A 19,684-nucleotide genomic window follows, 5' to 3' on the forward strand; every position below is an offset into this window, starting at 1 on the left:
TTGACTGGCTCTGCCTCTACCCACTTAGTGAACTTATCAATCGCCACCAAAAGGTGGGTCTTCTTATCCTTGGATCTTTTGAAAGGTCCAACCATATCAAGCCCCCAAACTGCAAACGGTCAAGTAATTGGAATCATCCTCAATTCTTGAGCTGGCACCTGAGCTCGTCGTGAAAATTTCTGACATTCATCACATCTTCTAACTAGGTCCTCCGCATCAGCATGAGCTGTTAGCCAATAAAATCCATGAGGAAAAGCTTTAGCCATGAGAGATTTTGAACCGGCATGATGACTACAATCTCCTCCATGAATCTCACGCGAGATCTTACAGCCCTCCTCTGGAGAAACACAACGTTGAAATGCTCCTGTGACACTGCGATGATGTAATTCTCCATTAACAATTGTCATTGACTTAGACCGCTGGGCTATCTGTCTGGCTAAGGTTTCATCCTCAGGTAACTCGCCCTGGGTCATATAAGCCAAATAAGGAACTGTCTAATCTGGAATTACATGAAGAGCCTCCACCAACTGAGCCTCCGGGTCAGGGATAGCCAAATCCTCCTCTGTAGGTAACTTGACCGACGGGTTATGCAAAACATCAAGAAAAACATTAGGAGGCACCGGCTTACGTTGAGAACCCAACCATATTAAAGCATCCACCGCTTCATTTTTCCTCCGATCAACGTGCTCAACTTGATAACCCTTGAAGTGACAAAACAATAACATCCACCTCTCGCCGATAAGCCGCCATGAGTGGATCCTTAGAATCCCAAGTACCAGAGACTTGCTGAGCCACCAAGTCTGAGTCGCCGAAGCACCTAACTCGACTTAAATTCATCCCCTTAGCCATCCGAAGATCGTGGAGCAAGGCCTCATACTCAGCTGCATTGTTAGTGCAAGGAAACATTAAACGGAGAACATAACAGAACTTATCACCTCGAGGGCAAGCAAGCACAACTCCAGCCCCCGAGCCTTCCAACGTCTGGACCCATCAAAGTGAATAGTCCAATACGTGTTATATGGCTTTTCCTCAGGCATCTGCAGCTCTGTCCAATCATTCATGAAATCCACCAGCGCTTGAGACTTGATGGTTGTGTAAGGCACATACTTTAATCCGTGAGGTCCAAGCTCAATAGCCCACTTAGCAACCCGGCTAGTTGCTTCCCTATTTTGGATGATATCTCCCAAAGGAGAAGAGCTAACCACAGTGATGGGATGACCCAGAAAATAGTGTTTAAGCTTCTAGCTAGCCAAGAACACCCATACAAGCTTCTGCCAGTGCGGATATCTCTGCTTGGACTCAATAAGCACCTCATTGATGTAATAAACCGGCTTTTGAACTGGATATTCCTTGCATGCCTCCTTCCTTTCCACCACAATGGCTACACTGACAGCCCAGCTATTAGCAGTCACATATAACAACAAAGGCTCTTTATCAATAGGGGTAGCAAGCACAGGCGGCTCAGCCAGCTGTTTCTTCAAATCCTCAAACGCTTCATTAGCAGCATCACTCCAGACAAAATTATCTGTCTTTTTCATCATCTGATACAGAGGGATAGCTTTCTCTCCCAACCGGCTTATGAACCGGCTTAATGCCGCAATACGGCCTGCCGGACGTTGCACATCATTGACACACACCGGCTTAGCCAGAGAAGTAATGGCCTTGATTTTCTCCAGATTAGCTTCAATGCCCCTGTTAGACACCAGAAAACCAAAGAGCTTGCCTGCCGGCACACCAAAAATACACTTGGCCGGGTTAAGCATCATCTTATAAACCCTGAGATTATCAAAAGTTTCCTTCAAATCATCTATCAATATCTCTTTCTCTCTGGACCTCACCACAATATCATCCACATAAGCATGAACATTATGCCCAGTTTGATTATGAAGGCAATTTTGCACACATCTCTGATAAGTCGCCTGGGCACTCTTAAGCCCGAAAGGCATAGACACATAGTAGAAGGCTCCAAAGGGAGTTATGAAAGCTGTCTTCTCTTGGTCCTTAACTGCCATCTTGATCTGATGATAACCAGAATAAGCATCCAAAAAACTCAGATGCTCACACCCTATTGTTGCATCAATAATCTGATCAATACGAGGGAGAGCAAAAGGATCAGGCGGACAAGCCTTGTTCAAATCCATGTAGTCCACACACATATGCCAAGTGCCGTTCTTCTTAAGTACCAGCACCAGGTTAGCCAACCACTTAGGATGGAAAACTTCGATGGTAAACCCAGCTGCCAAGAGCTGGGCTACTTCCTCTCTGATGGCCTTTCGTCTCTCGTCATTAAAACGGCGAAGAAACTGTTTGACCGGCTTAAACTTTGGATCAATATTAAGAGTGTGCTCAGCGAGTTCTCTCGGTACACCTGGCATGTCTGAAGGCTTCCATGCAAAGATGTCCCGGTTCTCATGGATGAACTCGATGAGCGCGCTTTCCTATTTCGGATTCAGATTAGCACTGATGTTGAACTGCTTGGATGAGTTGCCAGGAACAAAATCAACCATCTTGGTATCATCTACTGATTTAAACTTTAAAATCGGATCATGCTCTGTAGTTGGCTTTTTCAAAGATGCCATATCTGCCAGATCAACATTGTCTTTGTAAAATTTTAACTCCTCCGTTGCACAAGCCGACTTAGCATAAGCCACATCCCCTTCTTCGCATTCCAGAGTGATACGTCTCCGTCGTATCTACTTTTCCAAACACTTTTGCCTTATTTTGGACTCTAACTTGCATGATTTGAATGGAACTAACCCGGACTGATGCTGTTTTCAGCAGAATTACCATGGTGTTATTTATGTGCAGAAACAAAAGTCCTCGGAATGACCTGAAACTTCACGGAACATCTTTTCAAAAATAATAAAAAATCCTTGCAAAAGATGAAGACCAGGGGGCCCACACCCTAGCCATGAGGGTGGGGGGCGCGCCCCCTACCTCGTGGGCCCCCTGGAGCTCCTCCGACCTCAACTCCAACTATATATATTTGGTTTTGGGGAGAAAAAAATCAAGGAGATGGATTCATCGTGTTTTACGATACGGAGCCGCCGCCAAGCCCTAAAACCTCTCGGGAGGGCTGATCTGGAGTCCATTCGGGGCTCTGGATAGGGGAATCCGTCGCCATCATCATCATAAACCTTCCTCCATCACCAATTTCATGATGCTCACCTCCGTGCGTGAGTAATTCCATCATAGGCTTGCTGGACGGTGATGGGTTGGATGAGATTTATCATGTAATCGAGTTAGTTTTGTTAGGGTTTGATCCCTAGTATCCACTATGTTCTGAGATTGATGTTGCTATGACTTTGCTATGCTTAATGCTTGTCACTAGGGCCTGAGTGCCATGATTTCAGATCTGAACCTATTATGTTTTCATCAATATATGAGAGTTCTTGATCCTATCTTGCAAGTCTATAGTCACCTATTATGTGTTATGATCCGTTAACCCCGAAGTGACAATAATCGGGATACTTATCGGTGATGACCGTAGTTTGAGGAGTTCGTGTATTCACTATGTGTTAATGCTTTGGTCCGGTACTCTATTAAAAGGAGGCTTTAATATCCCTTAGTTTCCGTTAGGACCCCGCTGCCACGGGAGGGTAGGACAAAAGATGTCATGCAAGTTCTTTTCCATAAGCACGTATGACTATATTTGGAATACATGCTTACATTACATTGATGAATTGGAGCTAGTTCTGTGTCACACTAGGTTATGGCTGTTACATGATGAACCACATCCAGCATAATTCTCCATCACTGATCCATTGCCTACGAGCTTTCCATATATTGTTCTTCACTTATTTACTTTTCCGTTGCTATTGTTACAATCACTACAAAATACCAAAAACATTACTTTTGCTATCATTACCTTTTGCTACCGTTACCACTACTATCATATTACTTTGCTACTAAACACTTCGCTGCAGATATTAAGTTTCCAGGTGTGGTTTAATTGACAACTCAGCTGCTAATACTTGAGAATATTCTTTGGCTCCCCTTGTGTCGAGTCAATAAATTTGGGTTGAATACTCTACCCTCGAAAACTGTTGTGATCCCCTATACTTGTGGGTTATCAAGACTATTTTCTGGCGCCGTTGCCGGGGAGCATAGCTCTATTCTTTGAGTCGCTTGGGATTTATATCTGCTTATCATTATGAAGAACTTGAGAGATCCAAAAACCAAGATTTATCCCTCAACTACGAGGGGAGGTAAGGAACTGCCATCTAGCTCTGCACTTGATTCACCTTCTGTTTTGAGTAAGCTTGCGACACCTAAACCTGCTTCTGTTATTCGTTCCGATATGTCGCATGTTATTGATGATGCCACTTCTGCTATGCATGATACTTATGATGAAACTACTTCTACACTTGATACTATGGTGCCACTTGGTGAATTTCTTGATAAACAACTTGCTAGGGTTAGAGAGAATGAAATTATTGAAACTGATTATATTGAAGATAGTGATGATGAAGACTCTCCCCCTAATACTTATGAATTGCCTGTTGTTCCTGAGGGTTATGTTCTAGATGAAGAATCTGCTAGAGCTATTCTTGCTTGTAATAATAGAAGTGATCTTAAGAAACTATTAGCTAAATGGAAGCAGCAATCTCTTAATGCCAGAATGAAACCTGACCCTGCTTTTGCTACTTCACCTATCTGTGTTACTGATAAGGATTATGAATTCTCTGTTGATCCTGATATAATTACTTTGGTTGAATCTGATCCTTTTCATGGCTATGAATCTGAAACTGTTGTGGCACATCTTACTAAATTAAATGATATAACCACCCTATTCACGAATGATGAGAGAACTCGCTACTTTTATATCCTTAAAATATTTTTGTTCTCATTAAAGGGTGATGCTAAGATATGGTTTAATTCTCTTGATCCTGGTTGTGTGCGTAGTCCCTAGGATATGATTTATTACTTCTCTGCTAAATATTTCCCTGCTCATAAGAAACGAGCTGCTTTGAGGGATATATATAATTTTGTGCAAATTGAAGAAGAGAATCTCCCACAAGCTTGGGGGAGGCTTCTCCAATTACTTAATGCTTTGCCTGATCATCCTCTTTAGAAAAATGAAATACTTGATATCTTTTATAATGGACTAACTGATGGTTCCAGAGATTACCTGGATAGTTGTGCTGGTTCTGTTTTCAGGAAAAGAACACCGGATGAAGCTGAAATTCTGTTGACTAAAATGTTGACAAATGAAAATAATTGGACACTTCCTGAGCCAATTCCTGAGCCTATTCCTAAACCAACTCCGAAGAAGAGTGGTGTTCTATTTCTCAGTCTCGAAGATATGCAAGAGGCAAAGAAATCTATGAAAGAAAAAGGTATTAAAGCTGAAGATGTTAAGAATTTACCTCCTATTGAAGAAATACATGGTCTTAATTTACCGCCTGTTGAAGAAACATATGATCTTACTCCATTACCTATTGAGAAATACATGGTCTTGATAATCCGACACAGGTAGTAAAGGTAAATTCTCTCTATAGATATGATAAAGCTGAAACCCCATTTACCAAGTTTGCTAGTCCATGCTTCGATGAGTTTGATAAATTTATGGTTAAGCAAGAAGATTTTTAATGCTTATTTTGGTAGACAATTGAAATACAATTCAAATATGCCTGAACACTTGGGTGATTATATGGCTAATGTTAAAGGTGAACTTAAACTTATTAGTAAACATGCTTCTATGGTTACCACTAAAGTAGAATAAGTACTTAAAGCTCAAAATGATTTGCTCAATGAACTGAATAGTAAGAATAATGATTATGCTGTTAGAGTGGCTACTAGAACTGGTAGAATGACTCGGGAACCTTTGTATCCTGAAGGCCACCCTACGAGAATTGAGCAAGATTCTCAGAGAAATAATATAGATGCACCTAGTCCTTCCAAAAGGAAGAAAAAGAAAAATGATAGGACTTTGCATGCTTCTAGTGAACCTATTGCTGAAACACCTGAGAATCCAAATGATATTTCTATTTCTGATGCTGAAACACAATCTGGTAATGAACCTGAAACTAGTGATAATGTTAATAATAATGTTCATGATGATGCTCATCCTAGTAATGATAATGATGTAGAAATTGAACCTGCTGTTGATCTTGATAACCCACAATCAAAGAATCAACGTTATGATAAGAAAGACTTTGTTGCTAGGAAACACAGAAAGGAAAGAGAGCCTTGGGTTCAGAAACCCATGCCTTTTCCTCCCAAACCATCCAAGAAAAAGGATGATGAGGATTTTGAGCGCTTTGTTGAAATGATTAGACCATCTTTTTGCGTATGCGATTAACTGATATGCTCAAAATGAATCCTTATGCTAAGTACATGAAAGAAATTGTTACTAATAAAAGAAAGATACCGGAAGCTGATTTTCCACCATGCTTGCTAACTACACTTTTAAGGGTGGAATACCTAAGAAACTTGGAGATCCAGGAGTACCCACTATACCATGCTCCATTAAAAGAAACTATGTTAAAACTGCTTTATGTGATCTTGGAGCCGGTGTTAGTGTTATGCCTCTCTCTTTATATCATAGACTTGATTTGAATAAGTTGACACCTACTGAAATATCTTTGCAAATGGCTGATAAATCAACTGCTATACCTGTCGGTATTTGTGAGGATGTGCCTGTTGTGGTTGCAAACGTTACTATTTTAACGGACTTTGTTATTCTTGATATTCCCGAGGACGATAGTATGTCTATTATTCTTGGAAGACCCTATTTGCATACTGCAGGGGCTGTTATTGATTGCACCAAAGGCAATGTCACTTTTCATGTTAATGGTAATGAGCATACGGTACACTTTCTGAGGAAACAACCTCAAGTCCACAGTATGAATTCTATTGGAAAAATTCCATCGATTATTTTTAGAGGTTTTGAATTTCCTCTTCCTACTGTCAAGAAGAAATATGATATTCTTATTGTTGGGGATGTGCATATCCCCATTGAAGTAACATAGTGTTATTCGAAATTTCTACGGTTCCATGTTATTCGGAATGAGTTCGTTAACAAGACTTGATCAACCTTGTTAGTGGATTCCTTTTGATGAGCATGAGATGGATGAAACTAGAAGGCACAACCTTCTGTACCCTCCTTTTACTTTCTGTTATTTATATTAAATAAAGCAAAAATAGTAACTTCTGTCTGTTATCTAAATTATACGTGCAATATAAAAATACCCCGAAAATAAAAGTTCTCCAAATGCCCTGAAATTTAAATATAATTTTTTCTGGAATATTTGAGAATATTTGGCACTAAGAACACAGCACGGGGGGCATCCACCTGGCCACGAGGGTGGAGGGCGCGCCCTACCCCCTGGGCGCGCCCCCCTACCTCGTGGGCCCATGGTGGCCCTCCTCCACTTATCCTTGCACCCACACACTCCTTCCTCCCACAAACACGAATATCCAGCTCAAACCCGAGTCCAAGCTCATTTTGCTGCCATTTTCGATCTCCTTGCTCAAAGCACCTCTCACAAAACTGCTTGGGGAGATTGTTCCTTGGTATGTGACTCCTCCATTGGTCCAATTAGTTTTTGTTCTAGTGCTTTATTCATTGCAAATTTGTGTTGCCTAGGTGACCATGTTCTTGAGCTTGCATGTCAAATTTATATGGTTCCAAGTAGTTTTGATGCATGATATAGGCTCCAGGCACTTGTATGAGTAGTTGCTATCAATATTATTGAGTTTGGTTTACTTTTATTTTGAAGTTACTAAAAATTTCAGAATTTTTTAGAGAATAATGAAGAGATTTTTAAGGGGCTCATCGAGCCGAAGCTCGAAGGAAAAGCAAAATGAAGAAGCAATGAAGCCCAAATATAATTTGCCTCGCACCGCGGAGGTTAGGCCATGTGAATGGCCCTCCGATGATTTCTTGAGAGCAACCGGGATTTATGAGGATTTTTATGAATTCCCTAAGAATGCAGGCCTCACTGAATTCCTCCGTGACCAACGCGGACAGTATCTCTTGCTCACCAATACTTTTGTGCAAAACGTCTACTATTATCCTAGGGAATCACCTCCTTCAGTATAGTTTCATTTATATGATGTGGTTAAGAAGATGTCACTTTATGATTTTTGTCGGGTTTGTTTGATCCCTTTAGAGGGAAAAATAGAGGAACCACATCGTGACGATGTGGATGGGTTTATGGATACCATAACTGTAGGGGAAACAAGGAAGGTTTCCGATGCATGAATCACTAGCATACATTTTCCTGTTTTACGCTACTTTGCAATATTTGCTAGTCATTGCTTAATTGGTTGCGGAAACTATGGAAACCTTAGTGTTCGTGATATTATTATTTTGTTCCATGGTTTATTCTTTGATAACTCTGTGAGTATGGGCAGTATTATTGCTAAACGGTTAAGTCTGAACCGTACAAAGGGTCCCATTTTTGGTGGTATCTATGCTTCACGCCTTGCTGCATATTATAATGTACCTATTAGGCACTATGAAAAAGAAGAAAAATTGTTGCCTACTGTTTATTTAGATTATAAGAGTATGGTAGCGCATGATTTCATTATAAAGAATAGGGAAGGGGAGCTTAAATACAAATTGTTCTTTGATAAACGTCATCCGAAGACTATTACCCTGCCTGCTCCTTCCTTGTTTGATTTATCTGCAGGCTAGTACCTTGTCTCGTCGGAGGATATTCACGCCTACCGGAACCCTGCATCAGCCACAAAGCCAGAGTCGGAACCACAAGTTGATCCTCCACGACAGTCTAATTACCAATGGGATCCGGAGATGATTGCCAACTAGTGGCAATCAGAGTCTTCTTCTTCGCAGTACGACCCCAACTATTACTATGGGTATCCGTCAGGCCATCCGTGGCCATAGACCAACTTAGGCCAAAAGCCTAAGCTTTGGGGAGTACATATTTCTCACCGACATTACATTCATGTTCACACACTCATTGCTAGATGTCGGTGCTCATACTTTTTCATTGTATCATCCATGCTAGTTTATTTCCTTTTTATGCTTTCTTCTTGTGTGTTTAATAAACCTTAAGAAAAACCAAAAAAAATAGTTGTAGCTTTTAGCTAGTTTTAATTTCCATGCTTGTAGTAGTAATTAAAAAGAAAACCCAAAAAGATTTTCTGTTCTTCTTTTGCTTGTTGGGATCTTTCCCGTGTAAATAGTTTTATTTCTTTTCTTTGGGGGTCGATAGGAGAAGACCATGATTAAATTGTTGAAGTGGCTCTTATATGCATTATTGTTGATCTGACGAAAGATCCCATATTGCCTTGTCTTCTTCTGTTTATTGAATGCTTGCAGATTCCAGCTTAGTCCAATGCACGCGCACTATTATTATTACTCACATCGTTCGATCGTGCAAGTGAAAGGCAATTATGACGATATATGATGGACTGACTGAGATGAGAAAAGCTGGTATGAACTCGACCTCTTTTGTTTTTGTAAATATGATTAGTTCATCGCTCCTGATTCAGCCTATTATGAATAAACATGTTTGCAATGACAACTAGAGATCATAGTTTCTTGTGCCATGCTTGATTAGCTAGGAGCTTATAATGGTTTACCTTGCATGCCAACGTGCTATTAAAATGGTTATGATGTGGTATGATAGGGTGGTATCCTCCTCTGAATGATTTAAGTGACTTGACTTGGCACATGTTCATGCATGTAGTTGAAACAAAATCAACATAGCCTTCACGATATTTATGTTCATGGTGGATTATATCCTACTCATGCTTGCATTCGGTGTTCATTAATTTTAATGCATGTTCATGACTATTGTCGCTCTCTAGCTGGTCGCTTCCTAGTATTTTTCTAGCCTTCACCTGTACTAAGCGGGAATACTACTTGTGCATCCAATCCCATAAACCCCAAAGTTATGCCATGTGAGTCCACCATACCTACCGATATACGGTATCTACCTGCCGTTCCAAGTAAATTTGTATGTGCTAAACTCTAAACCTTCAAATAAATATCATGTTTTGTATGCTCGAATAGCTCATGTATCAACTAGGGTTGTCCATATCTTCCATGTTAGGCGGGTTATTCTCAAGAGGAGTGGACTCCGCTCCTCACTCACGAGAAAAGGGCTGGTCACCGGGATGCCCAGTCCCATGCTTTATGCAAATCAAATCAAAATAATTGCAAACAAAACTCCCCCTGGGACTCTTGTTAGTTGGAGGCACTCGTTGTTTCGAGCAAGCCATGGATTGATGCTTATTGGTGGAGGGGGAGTATAAACTTTACCATTCTGTTTGGGAACCGCCTATAATGTGTGTAGCATGGAAGATATTGCCATCTCTTGGTTTTTATGTTGACAATGAAAGTATACCGCTCAAAATGTTATTCACCTCTATTTCAAAACCGAGCTCTGGCACCTCTACAAATCCCTGCTTCCCTCTGCGAAGGGCCTATCTATTTACTTTCATGTTGAGTCATCGTCCTCTTATTAAAAAGCACCAGTTGGAGAGCACCGTTGTCATTTGCATCCATTACTGTTAGTTTACATTGAGTATGACTTGACTGGATCTCTTTTACCATGAATTACAATGTCTAGTCAGTCCTTGATCTTTAAAGGTGCTCTGCATTTATGTTTTGCGGTCTCAGAAAGGGCTAGTGAGATACCATCTTGTGATATCATATCATGATTGTTTTGAGAAAGTGTTGTCATCCGAGATTTATTATTATTGCTCGCTAGTTGATTATGCCATTGATATGAGTAAACATGAGACCTAAGCATTACTGTGAATATGGTGAGTTCATAATCTTTGTTGAAAACTTGAATGTTGGCTTTACATATTTACAACAACAAGAGCAAACAGAGTTTGTAAAAGTTTTTCTTTATCACTTTCAGTTTATCAACTGAATTGCTTGAGGACAAGCAAAGGTTTAAGCTTGGGGGAGTTGATACGTCTCTGTTGTATCTACTTTTCCAAACACTTTTGCCCTTGTTTTGGACTCTAACTTGCATGATTTGAATGGAACTAACTCGGACTGACGTTGTTTTCAGCAGAATTACCATGGTGTTATTTATGTGCAGAAACAAAAGTTCTCGGAATGACCTGAAACTTCACAGAACATCTTTTCAGAAATAATAAAAAAATCCTTGCAAAAGATGAAGACCAGGGGGCCCACACCCTAGCCACGAGGGTGGGGGCGCGCCCCCTACCTCGTGGGCCCCTAGAGCTCCTCCGACCTCAACTCCAACTCTATATATTTGGTTTCAGGGAGAAAAAATTCAAGGAGAGGGATTCATCGCGTTTTATGATACGGGGCCACCGCCAAGCCCTAAAACCTCTCGGGAGGGTTGATTTGGAGTCCGTTCGGGGCTCCGGGGAGGGGAATCCGTCGCCATCGTCATCATCAACCTTCCTCCATCACCAATTTCATGATGCTCACCACCGTGCGTGAGTAATTCCATCGTAGGCTTGCTGGACGGTGATGGGTTGGATGAGATTTATCATGTAATCGAGTTAGTTTTGTTAGGGTTTGTTCCCTAGTATCCACTATGTTCTGAGATTGATGTTGCTATGACTTTGCTATGCTTAATGCTTGTCACTAGGGCCCGAGTGCCATGATTTCAGATCTGAACCTATTATGTTTTCATCAATATATGAGAGTTCTTGATCCTATCTTGCAAGTCTATAGTCACCTATTATGTGTTATGATCCATTAACCCCGAAGTGACAATAATCAGGATACTTACCGGTGATGACCGTAGTTTGAGGAGTTCATGTATTCACTATGTGTTAATGCTTTGGTCCGGTACTCTATTAAAATGAGGCCTTAATATCCCTTAGTTTCCGTTAGGACCCCGCTGCCACAGGAGGGTAGGACAAAAGATCTCATGTAAGTTCTTTTCCATAAGCATGTATGACTATATTCGGAATACATGCCTACATTACATTGATGAATTGGAGCTAGTTATGTGTCACCCTAGGTTATGACTGTTACATGATGAACCACATCTAGCATAATTCTCCATCACTGATCCATTGCCTACAAGCTTTCCATATATTATTCTTCGCTTATTTACTTTTCCGTTGCTGTTGTTACAATCACTACAAAATACCAAAAACATTACTTTTGCTATCATTAACTTTTGCTACCCTTACCACTACTATCATATTACTTTGCGACTAAACACTTCGCTGCAGATATTAAGTTTCTAGGTGTGGTTGAATTGACAACTCAGCTGCTAATACTTGAGAATATTCTTTGGCTCCCCTTGTGTCGAATCAATAAATTTGGGTTGAATACTCTACCCTCGAAAACTGTTGTGATCCCCTATACTTGTGGGTTATCATAGAGCTATCTTACGGCTCCCATGCACTGTAATGGTTCCCTTGTGACCCGGCATCTTGAGCTGCAGATACACATAACAAGGCCGCGCCATGAACTTAGCATAAGCAGGCCGTCCAAACAGAGAATGATATGGGTTGTGGATCTTGACCACTTCAAAGGTCAACGTCTCTGACCTAGAGTCACGATCATCTCCAAAAACAACTTCCAGAGCTATCTTACCAACTGGATATGCTGACTTACCAGGCACCACGCCATGGAAAACAGTGTTTGACGGTTTAAGATTTTTATCAGTCAATCCCATGCGACGGAAAGTTTCATAATAAAGGATATTGATGCTGCTCCCTCCGTCCATGAGTACTTTGGTAAACTTATACCCTCCGACCTGACGTACGACCACCAAAGCCAAATGACCCGGATTATCAACCCGGGGCGGGTGATCTTCCCGACTCCACATGATGGGTTGCTTAGACCAGCGCAAGTAATGGGGAACCGCCGGCTCAACGGCATTTACTGCTCTCTTATGAAGCTTCTGGTCACGCTTACATAAGCTAGTGGTGAAGACATGATATTGTCCACTATTCAACTACTTCGGGTTGCTCTGATAACCAGACTGCTTCTGTTGACCCCCTGATTATTCTGCTGGTTGTGACCACCCTGGTTGCTATGATTACCTTGATTTCCTTGGAATCCAGAGTTAGAACCGCCACCACCATAACCCGGACTGTGAAAGCCGGATCCAGAACCGCCACCTGGCCCATGACTATCTTGAAAAAGATTGGAATTATTGTACTCTTTCATAATGTGACAATCCTTCCAAAGGTGCCCGGATGGTCTTTCTCGCGTACCATGTCTTGGACAGGGCTGATTTAACATTTGTTGAAGATTGATACCGGATCCTCCGGCCCATGGGGGCGGCTTACCCTTGCGACGCTGACCATTATTCTGTGCATTGGTGTTAGCCACAAAGTCAAAACTATTATCAGCCTTGCGCTTACCATTGCCTCCCTGGTTCGCCGGGTTATGCTGCTGCCCCTTGGCGTTGCTGCTCTTCCTTTCCTTCCCTGGCTTTTCATCATCAGACTCGGGGTCCTTGGTACTATCAGAGTCAGCATACTTAACTAGATCCGCCATGAGTGTCCCCATGTCATTGCAATGGCGTTTGAGCCGCCCTAGTTTCTGCTTTAAGGGCGTGAAATGACAATTGTTCTCCAACATCAACACTGCTGAGTCAGCATTGATGCGATCCGACGAATGCAAGATTGTTGAGACCCGGCACACCCAATGGGTTGTTGACTCACCTTCTTCTTGAACACAAGAGGATAGATCCACAATTAACATGGGTTTTATACATGTATCCTTGAAGTTCTGAATGAACCGGGCCTTTAACTTGGCCCATGACCCGATGGAATTAGCAGGGAGGCCCTTCAACCAAGTACGTGTCGTTCCCTCCAACATCAGGGGGGAATATTTAGCACATGCAGCCTCGCTGACATCTAGTAACTCCATGGCCATCTCATAACTCTCAATCCATGCCTCGGGACTTAAATCGGCTGTATAGTTAGGAACCTTGCGAGGACCTTTGAAATCCTTGGGCAGGCTCTCATTACGCAGATCCGGCACTAAGCATGGCACGCCCAAATTTCTAAAGGTTACACCTGGCTCTACAGAAGTGGTTGGACGAGCCGGAGTAGGTTGACGGGATGCATACTGTGCCGCTAACTCGGCCTCTCAACGGGCTCTTCCTTGATCCACCACATTCCGAGCATCAGCGTCACCGCCTGCCGGGTTATGTCCGCGGGGAGGGTTATGGTTCCGTCCAGCTCATCAATACGTCTGCTGTAACTCCGACTCGGGCAAGGGGTGGAATGAATCCTGTCACGACTGTAAGAATAAGCCTGTTGTTGAGTCAGTGCCGTATAGAGAAGCTCTCTAGCCCTCCGTGTCTCAACCCCCGTTGGCGACTCACCATCAACCGGGAGAGCCGCCAATCGTGATGCCGCAGCGATCATGTTATCCAAAGGGTTAGAATAATGACCCGGCGGTGTTGGCACGTGTTGCAGCGGGTTATTGTTCGGATGAGGAGGGTCTGTTGTATGTGGCTGAACCGACATACCCGTCCCAGGCGCCTCGACCCGGTTTACTATTGTCTGGTCACTGGTTCCTGCTCCTGGTGTGTTAAAGAGATTCCTTGCCTCATAAACCGACGGCAGACGAGTTTGATGTCTCCTCCTCATGACCTCGTTTGAAGCGTTCTGATCTAGCATGAGCCTGTAAGACTACAATTGAATCCGATGTGCCTGAGCATCCAAAGCAGCCCGCTCCTCGGCCATCCTAGCGTTTTCTGCATTTAGCTCCTCCTTGGCCTGTGCTATCTCATCACGCAACTTTGTGACTGCTGCATTATGCTGATCTTGATCCACCGGGTTAACCACCACTGTTAACAGCATTGTCAGCTTATCCAGTAAGTCGGTTAAGACCTGAGCCGGCGGGCGCTCAGGGCATCCTGCCCCGGCAGCCGCTGCCACTGCTGACCTGGAAATCAACTCTGCTGCCGTTGATGAATGCTGGACGGGCTGTGTACCGGCCATGAAGATTGCAACCCGGTTCGGCGGCTCATAGGGGTCCGGAATACTGTCGACATCGGAACAGCCCCCAAGCCGGCCGTCTGGCAGTTGATACAATGACTTTGTCTCATTGGTGGATGACTCGCCATCAGAGTAAATGATGGTCTCACCACCAGATGCCGGTCTGTCCTCAGATTCCGCTCCATGGATAAATCCCATGAAGGCATGATTCATGGCAGGATGAACCCGGGCGGGTCTCGCACACTGAGCCGTCTCGAGGATGTCGGTGCAGATGTCTGGCTCAGGGCCCGGTTGGCCGATCTTGCCGATGAAGACGTGAATTCCGCCAAAGGGAGCCCGGTACCCGTACTCAATTGAGCCGGCCTCGGGGCCCCAGCCTGCGTCGTCGATGTAGAGCTTGCCGCGACGACTCTTGGTCATCCGGCCCACAGCGTATCCTTTGATCCCTTCGAAGTTGCCCTCTAAGAACTTGAAACCATCATGCGATAGCCCCACGATGGGCGCCAACTGTCGTGGAATTGTCCCGGCAGATGTCCTAGTGTGAGGACTTAGTCACGGAGCCATCGCGATGAGGTTAGCTTAAAGGGGTTAATTAGGACAAAGGACACGAGGAGTTTATACTGGTTCGGAGCCTTATGATGAAGGTAAAAGCCTAGTCCATTTTGTAGATGGTATTGCTAGGGTTTCGATGAGCAGGGAGCAAATACGCTTGACCCGGCTCTCGATCTATTGTTTCTTGTTCTAAGCCACCGCTAGGTCGTCCCCTTATATACACGGGTTGACACCCTGTAGGCTACAAAGTCCCGGCTGGCTTATACAACGTATCCGGCTTGGTGACCTTTCTTACGTGCCTTACAATACAAGTTTACATACACGATGGTTTATATCCATGGGCCTTAAGACGCCTTCGGGTCTAGGCCCTCTACCAAGCCTATCTATGAACCGCCATATGATCTTGGGCTCCATTGTGATGAATCGTCATAGGGATGACCCGGCCCCTCCTGGGCGGGTCATACCTAATAGTTATATCCCCAACAGACGGCATTCCATACGGGTGTGTGCACCCATATGAGCGCCTATATGGCATGGAAACCGAGGTAGATCATCCACCTGAACAACTTTTATAAAGGGGGCCTCATCAAAATTTCAACGGGGGAGCGTCGACAGAATCTTGAACATCATCTTCTTCTTCATCCACAAACCCTAGCCGCCGCCATTTCCATCTCCATAGCCACCATCACCATCATAGTTCGTCCTCATCTAGTTCATACTTGTAATCATGCATCACACATCCATTATAAGACATATTTGTAATCAATCTATCTTCAAGATGTGTTCTTCAATGTTTTCTTCTCGTGATCTAATCTCCATGGGTGAGTAGTTTGGTAAGGTATTGAGGCATAAGCCTTGCAACCCTCTGTATTTATTGTGGGGATCAATGGAAGGGCTTTGAATTAACATCTCCTATGCATGAAATAAAATTGTTCCATAGATGTCTCTTGTCTTCTTCACGATCTTCATCCTTGCAGGTGCCCAGGATTGTGGAGATCAAGCCACAGTGAGGCTAGGAGCAAGGAGACCGGGAAATGTTATACAGAACACTAGTGACATTAAGATTTAGTTGGGTAACACAGATCCTATCATTGGGGATACATGAGATGTAGTCATTAAATGCCCAAAGCTCTTGTCTGATTTCAGTATCTTAATTATCGAGGAAACCCCTCATGATGGATAGGGCTTGATGTAGGACAATTGATTCTTGACGTAGGACTCGTGCCGGTGAGGGTCTTATTTGGACACATCTCCCACTTCAGTTTGTAACAAGCACATCTCGATGGGTGACTTCCAGCGCACAAATTAAGATCATATCTGGTCCCCACACAAATACATGATTGTACGCATTAAGACCTCATACCCATACCTCTTTTTAGTGTTTTAATCATTGTTAGCTTCATTGATCCAGACAAAAGTTGGAATTGATCCTTTAACATAAGCTTGCTAGAGACCATCGCTACAAGGGAATCTTCCTCTAGTGGGTTCGATAACCCAGGGTCACCTTTGGGGAAATAGGTGTGGGATACACTTTTTGTTCCATTACCGGATCACTGGAAGGAGGTATCAAGACTACACCAAGGGAGTGGTGAGTCGCCTGTTGTCCTCAAAGGAAAGCTCGAGAGTGTCCCAATCCACACCATACAACTCATGTGGCAAGAGGAAGGCGGCGGGATGCTCGAGATTGATCCATCGCAGGAATTCGATGTGCCACCAAAGATGTCACCATGCAAGATGCACCTGTCATGTGAGCTTGATCCGTCGATGGAGAAGACAACTCCGGGAGTCGGACACCATGCGATCTTGATTTGCCAACAAAAATGGTGCCTCAAGAGATGATGTCGATGAGCTAAATCTATCACGGGAGATATCCAGGTGCCGCAGGGAGGAGGCAGTGAGATGGTGCACTTGGCGGCGATGGGACGTGACATGATGCCAATCGGCAGTTCTAGGAGCGTGGCGGGGATCTCGTCTCATGGATGAAGTTCGGGACATGGTGGATGGATGGCACGTCAGTGTCCAATGCACTAAGAAGCCTCGCACCACGATTGCGCATTAGCTCCTCCATCATCCAACAGTCCATTGGTGGTGGCGGTGTTGACGCCGTTGGGGAGAGGAGGGTTTGGGCGGCATAGGTGGATTGAGAGGGAAGGGTTTGGCAGTGTAATGGGTAGATGAGAGATAGTGTTGAGGATGGGGAGGTGAGAGGAGTAAGGTGGTCCCCACATGTCCACATGACATGGCGGAAGGTCCAGACACCCCTCCCCACTTCTTCCCTTAATTTGACACCAAAGTGGGGGATTCTCGAGAATTTGGAAAGAAGGCCAAAAGTGGAAGATGCCTTGACTCCTTTTGGTCTATAAAATAATAACACCAAGACAAAACCAGATGAGAAGGCAAATGGAAATTTGAATGCTCATGTGCAACTGTTAAGTTTATTAAATTATTTGTGGTATTCCAAAGGTCAATGGAAATATATGACTTGACAATTTCATAGCCCTGGGTGCACCAAAATGGGAAAGAAAAAATCAATGCCCCCATGAAAATTATTCTGCACACATGATCTATGTGTAATGACACTCATGTGCCCCATGATTGTTTCTTTGATCTCCTTTTCCCATTGTTGAGCACAACTAGGTATGTGATGTCTGCTAGAACTACGTTGGTATTTCCCCAAAGAGGAAGGGATGATGAAGCACATCAACGGTAGGTATTTCCCTCAGTGATGAGACCAAGGTTATCGAATCAGTAGGAGAACCACGCAACACTACGTGAACGGCACCCGCACACAAATAACAAATACTCGCAACCCGACGTATTAAAGGGGTTGTCAATCCCTTTTGGGTAACAGCGCCAGAAATTGGCAAATGGACGTGAGAAAGTTGTAATAAATTGATAGATCAAACGCCAAATAAAATAAAGTGCAGCAAGGTATTTTTGTATTTTTGGTTTAATAGATCTTAAAATAAAGCAAAGGCAAATATAATAAAGAAGAGACCCGGTGGCCATAGGTTCCACTAGTGGCTTCTCTCGAGAAAAATAGCAAACGGTGGGTAAACGAATTACTGTTGAGCAATTGATAGAACTTCAAATAATCATGATGATATCTAGACAATGATCATTATATAGGCATCACGTCCAAGATTAGTAGACTTACTCCTGCATGCATCTACTACTATTACTCCACACATCGACCACTATCCAGCATGCATCTAGTGTATTAAGTTCATGGAGAAACGGAGTAATTAATGCAATAAGAACGATGACATGATGTAGAAAACATCTATTTATGTAGAAATAGACCCCATCTTGTTATCCTTAATAGAAACGGTACATATGTGCCGGTTCCCCTTCTGTCACTGGGATCAAGCACCGTAAGATCGAACCCATCACAAAGCACCTCCTCCCATTGCAAGATAAACAGATCAAGTTGGCCAAACAAAACCCAAATATCAGAGAAGAAACATGAGGCTATAAGCAATCATGCATATAAGAGATCAAAGAAGACTCAAAAAACTTTCATGGATAAAAAGATAGATCTGATCATAAACTCAAAGTTCATCGGATCCCAACAAACACACCGCAAAAAGAGTTACATCATGTGGATCTCCAAGAGACCGTTGTATTGAGAATCAAACGAGAGAGAGGAAGCCATCTAGATACTAACTACGGACCCGAAGGTCTACAAAGAACTACTCACACATCAATGAAGAGGCACGAATGGACATGATGCACCCCTCCGTGATGGTGTCCAGGTTGGATCGGGTGGTTTCTGGAACTTGCGGCGGCTGGAATTGATTTCTGTCGACTCCCCTAGGGTTTCTGGAATATTGGGGTATTTATAGAGTAAAGAGGCGGTTCATGAGGCAATAGAGGTGGGCACAACCCACCAGGGCGCGCCCTGGTGGGTTGTGCTCCCCTCGGAGCACCCCCCCCCCCCAGGTGCTTCTCCGGCCCACTGGATGTCTTCTGTTCCAAAAAAATCCTCAAAAAGTTTCGCTGCGTTTGGACTCCGTTTAATATTGATTTCCTTCGATGTAAAAAACATGCAAAAAATAGCAACTAGCACTTGGCACTATGTCAATAGGTTAGTACCAAAAAAATGATATAAAATGACTATAAAATGATTGTAAAACATCCAAGAATGATAATATAACATCATGGAACAATAAAAAATTATAGATATGTTGGAGACATATCAGTATGGTTATTACATTTCCACATATTCCAAAGAAGGCTTGGAGGATTGTTA

This window comes from Triticum urartu, chromosome 4 (assembly GCF_003073215.2).
Source record: "Triticum urartu cultivar G1812 chromosome 4, Tu2.1, whole genome shotgun sequence".
Classification (NCBI taxonomy): Eukaryota; Viridiplantae; Streptophyta; class Magnoliopsida; order Poales; family Poaceae; genus Triticum; species Triticum urartu.